The sequence below is a fragment of the Pituophis catenifer genome, unplaced genomic scaffold (assembly GCF_029215685.1).
Source record: "Pituophis catenifer annectens isolate HBS135680 unplaced genomic scaffold, rPitCat1.0.hap2 SCAF_1, whole genome shotgun sequence".
NCBI classification, from domain to species: Eukaryota; Metazoa; Chordata; class Lepidosauria; order Squamata; family Colubridae; genus Pituophis; species Pituophis catenifer.
Genome location: NW_027256881.1, coordinates 134,672,303 through 134,682,936, shown reverse-complemented (window position 1 = coordinate 134,682,936; position 10,634 = coordinate 134,672,303).

Below are 10,634 nucleotides of genomic sequence, written 5' to 3'. Positions count from 1 at the left end.
TATACATGAATTATGTCAAGTTTCCTCTGCAATGTCTTTTGGTAAAGAAAACAAACGGAGCACCCTTAAAGGCAACAATTAAAAAGTATGATTAATAGAAGATATTCTCCTTCTCTTATGCTGGAATATCATTCTAATGTCTTACAATTTTATAGCACAGCAGTTTTCCCAGTGATTTAATTACTATCACTGGAAAATGTAGTCATTACAAAATGAATTCCAGGATTCAGCATAACTGCTCTAGTTGTAGACAAAAATCAGCAATATCTACAAACTACAGAGTAAACCATTTACACCCTGAACTTGGTTGTTTTCTTTATACAAACTAGTACATTTCATTACACAAACTAGTACTGATGATATTACCTAGTTTAGGTAATGAAACATCTGCAAAAAAACAAAACAAAAACCCAAGCTCAGAGAGCACCAAGGAGCCCTAATTTCAACCCTGAATTACAAATTTTCTCCTTTATTGGTAAAACATATACAATCACAATGGGAGCCACTTTAGGTATGGGTGAGTAAAACTACTGTGTAGCACCAAAGGGAAACAGGTACCTTGTCTTAGCTAAATCTGCACAAAACTCTCCTCCAATTCTAGAAGTCAAATTTGCTCTTATCATAAGAAGTATTATCCATACTACCAGGCAACATTGCATTAAAACAAGAAACTTTTACAGTGAATGTCCTCCAATTCTCAACAATCCTGCATGATAGCATATGGACAGGTAGTTGAATGCAACTAAAAGTCTTCTTACAAAGACACACATGCATATACGTTGCATCGACAGCTCGATAAAGTCCATGCTGCAAAGTAGGAAGACGAGAGGATGCCAGAATCCATACAGATTCAATTTTGGAGCAGCAATACACTCTCAAAATTCTTGCATGGCCAGATGGCTACTGAAGCACCAAATTAGATTTAGAACTTGGGAGCCCAAAGAATGACAGCATTCTATCTGCAGCAGTGTTCTGTCCCCAGAGCCAGGACAAGCAGCAATGCATTCTCAAAAGGTCTCTCTATAAATATTGTATATATAATCCTAGCCAAAGATCTAATAAACTTCTCTATGAACCTGCCTTTAATAAAGTTCCCTTCCAAGAAGAGGTAGCCTTCTATCTTTATCATGGAACACATAATTAAAAGAAATTTAAAAAAAGTTATCTCGCCATATACTAGAAATAAAGCAAAAATATTATTAAAGGGGCTCTTAAGTCTACTTTGCATGCAATCAGCCCAAAAAGCTAATCCCTGAATTTACATAGCCGTTCTTTTATCACGGGTAATAAAGGCACAAACACTTGAAAAGAGACACATCAGAGTCACCACACACAAAATAAAGTCCAGGCTAGATGAAATTACTTATCACTTTATATGTTTTACCCACTCACATATAAGGTCATTTTAAAAATGTCTACAAAAAGTGCAAATTACCTGGACAAATCCACCTTCCCTAGAGAGTGACTTTCATAAAAATCCATTAGTGTTTTTTTTTCTTCTTCTTCTTTAACAAGGCATTAAGAGGTGGCTCTTTGATATCCACGGAATAAGCCTGCACATCAGGGCCTACTGGAACCTCAGCTCAAAGCTCAGCAAAATCTTAAATCAACAGCATTCAAAGCAATTAACACCAAAGTAATGATGCCCCAGTTAAGGCAGCTCTCTCATTGCCCAGCCCTTGCCCTCATCTTCAAAGAAGGAGAAAAAAAAAATATGTACAGCCCTTCATTAAGTTTCTGCTCTAGATAAACCAGTCAAAGGGACAGCCCTGGGCAAGGCGAAGGGTTGCACTGGAGCCACCTCCATGGACATTACTTTTTTTCTCCTCCTTTTTGGAAGGTGGGGACCTTAAGCTCCTCCTGAGATACAAGTGATTATTCATCACACTCAACATTTAAAGAGGCAGTGGTGGAGAAGATGGGGGGGGGATGACAAACCACTCAGCATGGGTGTCAGGTTTCAAAGGCAAGCTCTTCTCAGTCACGACTTCAAGTGGAAAGAGCCACGCAAAATCCAAAAAAGCACTACTCGACTGCTTTGACCAAGTCAATCCAGAACATTAGAAGGCAGAGAATCAAAAGAATGCCACTTCGTTCCAAGCCTCCCTTGCTGTCTCTTCTGCCTTGGGGACACTGTCCCAGGCAGTGCTTTCACACGCACAGCGGAATTCGTTTGCAAATTCAATCCGGATCTAGGCAAAGTTGAACACCTGTTTCCCTCATCGGAGTCCACTAAAGCCCGTTGCCCTTAACGCTCTCTCTTCCTTGTTTAATCTCAAGACGGGCTGGAGTGTTTATCCTTAGCTGGATTATTTCTTAACAGTGATCAGGTGGACGAACATCAATAGAACAAACACACAAACACACCCACACCCCCCACTCGCTTAGCCGGCAATCTCTTACACGCGCGACCCTGCCGGGCAGGACTTGCTCCCTGAGCAATCTGGCGCGGACTCTCGACTTCAAATTTCGATCGCTCGATCGGCCACGTTCGTTCGGACTCCTCCGACAGGCGCCCTCCAGTAGGATCTCAAAATTCTGCCAGTTACCCAGTGGCTATGGATTAATGGGACTTGTTGTCCGACGCTGAGGGAAAGACCCTAGTTAAGGGACGCCCATTCCAGAAAGCCACCCACAATCCGATTTCTGGGAAACGAGCCACGAAGAATCGATGCACCCCCCACCCGCCACTGGAAATATTTGGGAGAGGCAACGCGCGGGGATGTAGGTTGTGTAAAAATGTAGCTGGGACACGAACTTAATACAGGCGGTAGGGTAGGCGCAGGTGTAAACGCAACCTCCGCAGTCTTGACTTCACCTCCACACAGATGGGCTAGATTATGGTCGCGTTTGGGATCGTTTCGGGAATCAAATCTGTCCGCCTGTAAATTGACACACACTTAATCCGGGTCGACGGCCTTTTTTTTACCGTATAACGCGCTTCTAATAGCTTGCCTACTGGGCTCAATCTTAAACCAGAGTAGGCAAGATCCGCTGCGAAGGTTTACGACGGAACAGGGCGAGGAGGATCCAGTGCGGCTTCTTGCCCCCCCTCCTCCTCCTCCCCCCCCCCAACCTTCAAAAGACTCCGATCGCTTCGTCCCCTCCACCATTAGTAGCCGCAAGAATAGCCTGAAAAAAGTGAGAAAAATCCCACGGGAGGAGGGGGCGGAGTGTGGGTTAGGGGGTAGGCACACCGGTCGAACCTGCCCAGACTCACCCCCTTTTTCCTCTCCTTCCAGTCTACCCAGCTCGATCACTTACTTGTCGTATTCTTGTGTCATGTCTGGCAGTCAGTGGGTGGCAGAACTGGCCTGGCTGGTTGGGACGGGAACTTGCCGCGGCCCAGGCGAGTTAGGGAGGGGATGAGGAAGAGCAAAGAAGAGCAGCGAGAGAAAGATCGTACGCAGATCGCCGCACAAACGGGTTTTGTCGGCTTTTCTCGCTCGCTCAGGTGGCTCCCGGCAGGCGCAGGTGGATTCGCAACTGCGCCTCGCTTCCCATTGGCTGGAGCCGAGAGGCTGGTGCCGGGTGGGATGGAACGACAGCGGAGCAACGCCCCAGCGGCACGCCCGATTGGAGGATTGCAGCGGAGAGGGCGGGGCCAAGACGGTGTTTGCCGCGTTCTAAATGGAACGTTGGGGTTTGGCGTGTATTCCCCCGTTGCGCTGCGCTGGCGGAGGATCGCAGTCGGATCCCACGGGAGGTTCTGTCAACGTAGCGTTGTTGTGACGCAGCTTCTCCGGCGTGGTTCAGGCTCCCCTCGAACCTCCTCGGTGCTGTCAAGAAGACGAAAGGGCCAAATTATGTAAACGCTCCCCCTCCCCTCCCCTCCTCTCCCCGCGGAGTTGAGAGAGAGAGAGAGAGCGAGAGAGACGCCGTGGTTGCGTTAATTGAAATCCTGGCTGTGGTTGAGAGACGCAAGATCGGAATGAGGATTTAAAGCGTATCTTAAGTGTGTCACTGACGGTGATTCCGACGGGCGGGGCTGGGGATTTCTGCGTCCGTGTGTTTGTTTCACTTGCCGGAACTAAATCCAAACCTGTTCCCCGATTTCACTTTTATGGAGAATGCGGACGCGTTCTATTGATATTTAAATTTCCACTTGCTGCCTTTCTGATAGAGGCATCTTTGAAACGCGGCTCAAATATCTCGAAGAAGGGTGTCTGAAATCTATATTCTGGGGTTGCTGTTGTTTTTTACTCCGGGGGGGGAAAAGCCAATAATGGGACGCAAAATAAACATCAACCTAAAAGATGCATATCCACCAATTGAACTTTAGGCAAATAGATGACTAATTTAAAAAAATACACCAGACGGGTAGTTGAGTGTCTACCAAAGTGTTCCCGAATGGAGATCCTGCTATACACTTTTGATTTGCCTTCCAATTTTCTGAGGACTGAGACTAGGCCTTATGTGATGGTCTCTGAAGGCAGGTTCGTGTAGTAGACACTCTGTAAACAAAATGCTTCATCATACAGATTTCTCTCCTAATAACCCAGTAAAATGGATTGGATAAAGTGACTTGCCCAAGGCAAAAATGTCTTGATTAAGGGTGGTTTTTGAATTTAGATATTTGTTTTATCTCTACTTTATTTCCTAGTAATGTAATATGACATTGAAATAGGGGTAAGATCAGTCATTAATGAAGAATGAAGATTATCAGCAAGACATAAAAAGTCACCACCCTTTGAAAAGATAATTAGACATTTTCGTTCAGTTTTGTTTCTTGTATATTGACATACTAGAGTCTTGTTTATCAACTCCATTTCCCCATAATTTAGAGTTACATTATCAAGCCTCCATAATTACATATTTAACATTTGTAACATTTACATTGACAGAAGAAACATTTAATATTCAAATCACATATAAAAAACAGTTCAAATATTTAATAATAAAATCAGCAAACGTTACACTCCAATAGTAGAACAGTAATAATGGAGGGATCAAATAGGAGTTTGAGGGGTAATTATGGAACATTGTGCAACATTGCAAAATGGCATGGGGGGAATTTGGTTGTGTAACATAAATTGATAGTGAAAACAAGACAAGGTATAAAAAAGTGAATTGGTCATTTGGAGATCCCAGTACAAAAGAAAGTCTTTAGTAACCAATTTTGAGAAAAAACATATTTGTTTTGATTATATGATTTAAACGTAAGTCCATCAATGTATAGGCAGGGCAAAGGAATGACTAGAATTCTAAGAACATAATTTATTCATTTGTTCACAATGAAAGATTGAATTAGTGAACGGTACAATGATGGGGAGAGAATCTAAATGTGGTGTAGATAATTTCTTGCTAATGTCAAGAGAGGATTTCAGGAAACAAAAAAGTACATGGAAGAAAGCTGAAAGAAATTAGCATAAAAACAGTTGAGGGAAGAGAAAATATGAATCCTATATGAAAAAAATATTACAAGACAGGTGACTCTCACCACAGAATGAATGGAAGGGGATACAAGGAAAGAGAATTTGGAGGTATTTGAGTCAGAATGAAAAGTACTGTACATCACAGAGTGCATAGAAGTGTGAAGAACTACAGGTAACATGACACAGGACCAGAATTTCTATTATAAATCAGTGCAGTTGTAAAGGGAATCATCATGTGACCAGACCTGGTTTTACATCCAGTTTTACTGCGGTTGTTAAGCAAATCTAATTTCCCCAATTGACTTGCTTCTCAGAAGCCAGCTGAGAATGTCACAGATCACAATCATCCCACAATCATGGGATGCTGCAACCATCATAAATCTGAGCTGATTGCCAAGTGCCCAAATTGTGAACATATGACTGCAGGAGAGGTGCAACAATCTTAACTTCAAGGATAGCATGTAAGTCACTTTTTCCAAGGCTGTCATAACTTCAAGTTGTCATTAAACGAATGGTCGTAAGTCCAGGACTACCTGCACACTAATAGGAAGTATGGGGAAATAATTGCTTAAAGGAATGATGATGTGAAAGTAGCAGTGGAGGAGAAAACATGCACAGAAATGAGGCCAAAATAAAGATGTTGTCTGATGAAGAGAAAAAGATGGTTGCAAAGAATGTAATAAAACAAGGAACTCTGGAAGTCCAGAGAAACAAACAAAAATTAAGAATGATTTTGACTGCTTATCTTAATAAAAGTTTTATTAAATACATGAATGTTAAAACAACCAAATGCTAGTCAAAAGATAATGGACAGCAACTAAAATGGCTGTGCAGAGGAGTCTGTGTCTATCCACTGTATTATATAGAAGTGAGGATTGGGTGTGTCAAGAAAAAAAAATAAGTGGAATGAAGTGGGATTGTTAAGTAGTGGGTGTGGTGAAATGAGGAGAGACCAGGAAAAATGAAGGAGATGAATTAATGTGGATTGAATTAACAATGGCCAAGTCGGGGTGGTGAAACCACTGGCGTGATTTGGTTCGATTGAGAAAAGGAGCATCGGATTTCCAATCTTTCGAATAAAAGAAAAATGAATGGGAGAGGAGGAAGGAATGAAAATCAGGGTTGATGGAGTTTGTGAGTTGGTTGAAAGGACAGAAGTCTAAAGAACAAAACTCTATGAAGAACTGTACAAATGATGTCTGGAAAAAAGGAGAGAGAGAGGTGAAGAGATACAGTGACCCCAGCCTAGTTGAAAATTACAGACCAATCTCATTATGTTGTGTCACCTGCAAAGTCATGGAATCAATCATAAACCAATCTATTACCCTCCACTTAGAGACAAACAACCTATTCTCCAACAAGCAGTCTGGTTTCAGAAAAAAAAATGTCTTGCAATCTACAACTCTTACACTTCAAAAACATATGGACTACACAACTCAACCAGGGTAAAGCAATAGACACAATTGACATAGACTTCTGTAAAGCCTTTGATTCAGTGGTACAAGACAAACTACTTCTAAAACTCAAATCTTATGGCATTTCCGTATCCCTGCATAAGCGGATAGCTGCATTCCTGTCAAACAGGCAACAGGTAGTCAAAATAGGGAGTGCCCTATCAAACCTTGTACCTGTTAACAGCGGTGTCCCCCAAGGCAGCGTTCTAGGTTCCACACTCTTTCTACTTTACATAAATGACCTTTGCAATCATATTATAAGCAACTGCGTTCTCTTTGCTGACGATGTAAAACTATTCAACACCACCGACAATGCTGCTACCCTACAAAGAGACCTTAACTATGTGTCAGAGACCTTGGAATACTCATGTTGTGACCCAGGCCCACATAGTTAATATTAAATGTAAAACAGTTCCAAAAACAAACAGATTTTATTAAAACATCTGAGAATTAACTCATTCTCAGCTTATTCCAAATTAAATGAAAGCAAAGTTCTCAAAACACCTTCAGTTTATCTCTGATCTTGGGATAATTAGGCAAACTGCCAAAGGCTTTTCTTGGCAACAGTTCAGGAACAGAAGACACTGACAAGAAAGAAATACATCCAAACATGAAGCAAATCTCTCAACGGTTGTTTTCCGGCAAAGAGGCCAAGAGCCGTTGCTGGTCTTTTAAGCCTTATGGGAGGGGCCAATCATCTCTTGGCCCTACTCCCGAGTCATCCTCTCTGCTTTAGCTGCTCCTGCCTTCTGGCAGCTCTTCTCATATGTGCACTAGGAACAGGCTCCTCCTGTTCCTCTGCCTTTCTACTGTCAGCCTCTGGAGGCTCTGAAGTCCCTGCATCACTCCCAGATGGCCCTGGCTCCATCTCTGCCTCCAACACAGAGCCCTCATCTGGGCCTTCCCAGCCTTGAGGACTGGCCCATGTTCTTCCTCAGCCTCATCGCTGTCCAACTCCGCTGCAAGCTCCGCAGGCTGCTGGCGGACCACAACAACTCATCTCAAATGATCTAAGTGCCAGAGCTCACTGCAACAACATTGCCAAAAAGGCATCAAGAGTTGTTAACCTAATATTGCAAAGCTTCTTCTCTGGTAATATTGTACGGCAAACTAGGACATGCAAAACCTTTGCTAGACCAGTTCTCGAATACAGCTCATCTGCCTGGAACCCACACTGTATATCTGACATTAATACAATTGAGTGAGTCCAGAGATATTTCACAAGAAGAGTACTCCACTCCTCTGTTCACAACAGAATACCTTATGCCACCAGGCTTGAAATTTTGAGCTTAGACAACTTAGAACTACGCCGCCTTCGGTCTGACCTAAGCGTAGTACACAAGATTATCTGCTACAATGTCCTACCTGTCAATGACTTCAGTTTCAACCGCAACAATACAGGAGCACACAATAGATACAAATTCAAGGTAAACCGCTCCAAACTCGATTGCAGAAAATATGACTTCAGCAACAGAGTGATCAATGCCTGGAATGCATTACCTGACTCTGTAGTTTCTTCCCCAAACCCCAAAACTTTAACCTCAGACTGTCTACCGTTGACCTCACCCCATTCCTAAAAGGTCTTTAAGGGGCGTGCATAAGCGCACCAACGTGCCTATCGTCCCTGTCTTACTATCCCCATTTATTTGTATCCATTTCCTGTATTCATAATCATGTTTATACTTATATCTGTTATCTTATGTGTTTGACAAATAAATAAATAAATAAAATAAAATAAATAAATAAATAATAAACAGTGTATGGTGGAGGAAGAATTGAAAAGTCCACAAGGCAGTCATGGCTGTTTAATTGAAGCCTTAGCCTTTGATCGCAGGCATCATCCTGGCCTTTTTAACCCTTCCTATGAACACATTGAGAGAAAAAGAGAGAGAGGTGGGGGGATGGAGATATATATATATATATATATATATATATATATATATATATATATATATATATATGCTTAAATCAACATTTTGGTTCATTTGATTCACAAATGTGTATGCATTGTGTATATGTATGTCAATTCTGAGTTTTGGACAAACTTTTTGTAATCAAACTTAACTGTAGACCCAGAATTTTCACAAAACCATCATTTTATTGGATAAATAAAATGCTTTGTCCTTAAAGAACTCAGAGTGATCCATTATTTTATCCTCCCAACAACTATGGGAAGTAGGATGAACTGCAAGAGATTTAATCCAAATCATCCAGTGAGACTCGTGAAGATGGAAGGACTTGAACCCGATTCCCCCAATCCAACACTTTAGCCGCCCCATTAGCTCTTTGTGGCCTTCATCAGTGGTGAGTTTCTAACTCAGAAAAGAAAAAAGAATGCTGTCTCTTATAGTAGTAGGTGGCCTCCAAATTAAAAGTTGAAACAGCACTCTGGAAAAATCCAATGGTAAACCGCTCCCATATTATCATCTAACAAAATGATTCTTAAATGCTACATTAACTTTAGATTTCTCATACCATAACGGAGCCACCCAAATATCAATTCATGACCTTCTAATTCCAATTGCCTTTTATTTTTTAAAGTTACCCACTTTTTCATCAAGGAACTATGGACAAAGTCACCCCAGGTTCAGAGAGGAGGAGGAGGAGGAGGAGGAGGAGGAGGAGGAGGAGGAGGAGGAGGAGGAGGAGGAGGAGGAGGAGGAGGAGGAGGAGGAGGAGGAGGAGGAGGAAGAAAATACTATAAAGAAAAGGGAAGAGAGACAAACTGGGTTAAAATATCCTCTCATGAAGAAGTGCAAATCTGGGAAAGTACTTAGGTTTGTTTTTTTGTTTTTTTCACTTCCTTTTCATATCTCCCTCTACTCCCAAAATGCCAAACGCGTGCCTCTAAATTTGTTTGAATTAAATAGTCAGAAGAAAGCTGTAGCGCCAACGTCAACCAGGCTGATTCATCAGTGACTCCATTCACAGAGCGGCTTTCAGTGAAGTAACACCCTTTTGTTGCACAGACTGGGTGGCTACAACACATTTGACTAATGGGCCAAGCAGAAGTAAATGGCTTGTAACATTGCTGTAATTACACTGGAGTTGAGAAAAGCTGTTTACAGCTCTGGTTTTCAATCTTTCCATTCCTACTGGTCACTTTCTGTGAAAGCACGTGGGGTCCCACAGTGAGGAAATCAAAAGCCCCCCCTTCCCCTCCCAGGACATTTGTATGGTACACTGGTATTATAATTGTCTGTGGGTTAAAAGATTTCATTGAATTCCACATGATTTATTTAACAGATTAACAGAATTGGAAGGGATCTTGTAGGTCATCTAGTCCAACCCCCTGCCCAAGCAGGAAACCCTACACCATTTCTCACAGATGGCAGTCCAGTCTCTTCTTGAAAGTCTCCAGTGATGAAGCTCCCACAATTTCTGAAGGCAAGCTGTTCCATTGGTTGATTGCTCTCATTGTCAGAAAACTTCTCCTCATTTCGAGGTTGAATCTCTCCTTGTTTAGTTTCCATCTTGTGTCTCACATAGATTACTTCTGAGACTTGTTACCAATTGAGAACTATTGTTTCATGGCACGAGGCTGCTCTAAAGACATGATTGCAATTGCATGTAGAAATCTCCAGCATTCACAGATTAGGCTGGTTCCTTCTGACTCATCAATAGAGGAAGAACATTCCCAAGGAAAGTGAAACAGTCGTGATAGCAGCCAATTTTTATTTTATTATTGTAATAGATTGGGCAATGAGCCATCACATGTCTTTATATCAGCAAATCAAATAGTCTAACCATTTCAAAACATAGGAACATCCTTTCTTTGAAGCACTTTTTTTTAATGGGGTGCTTG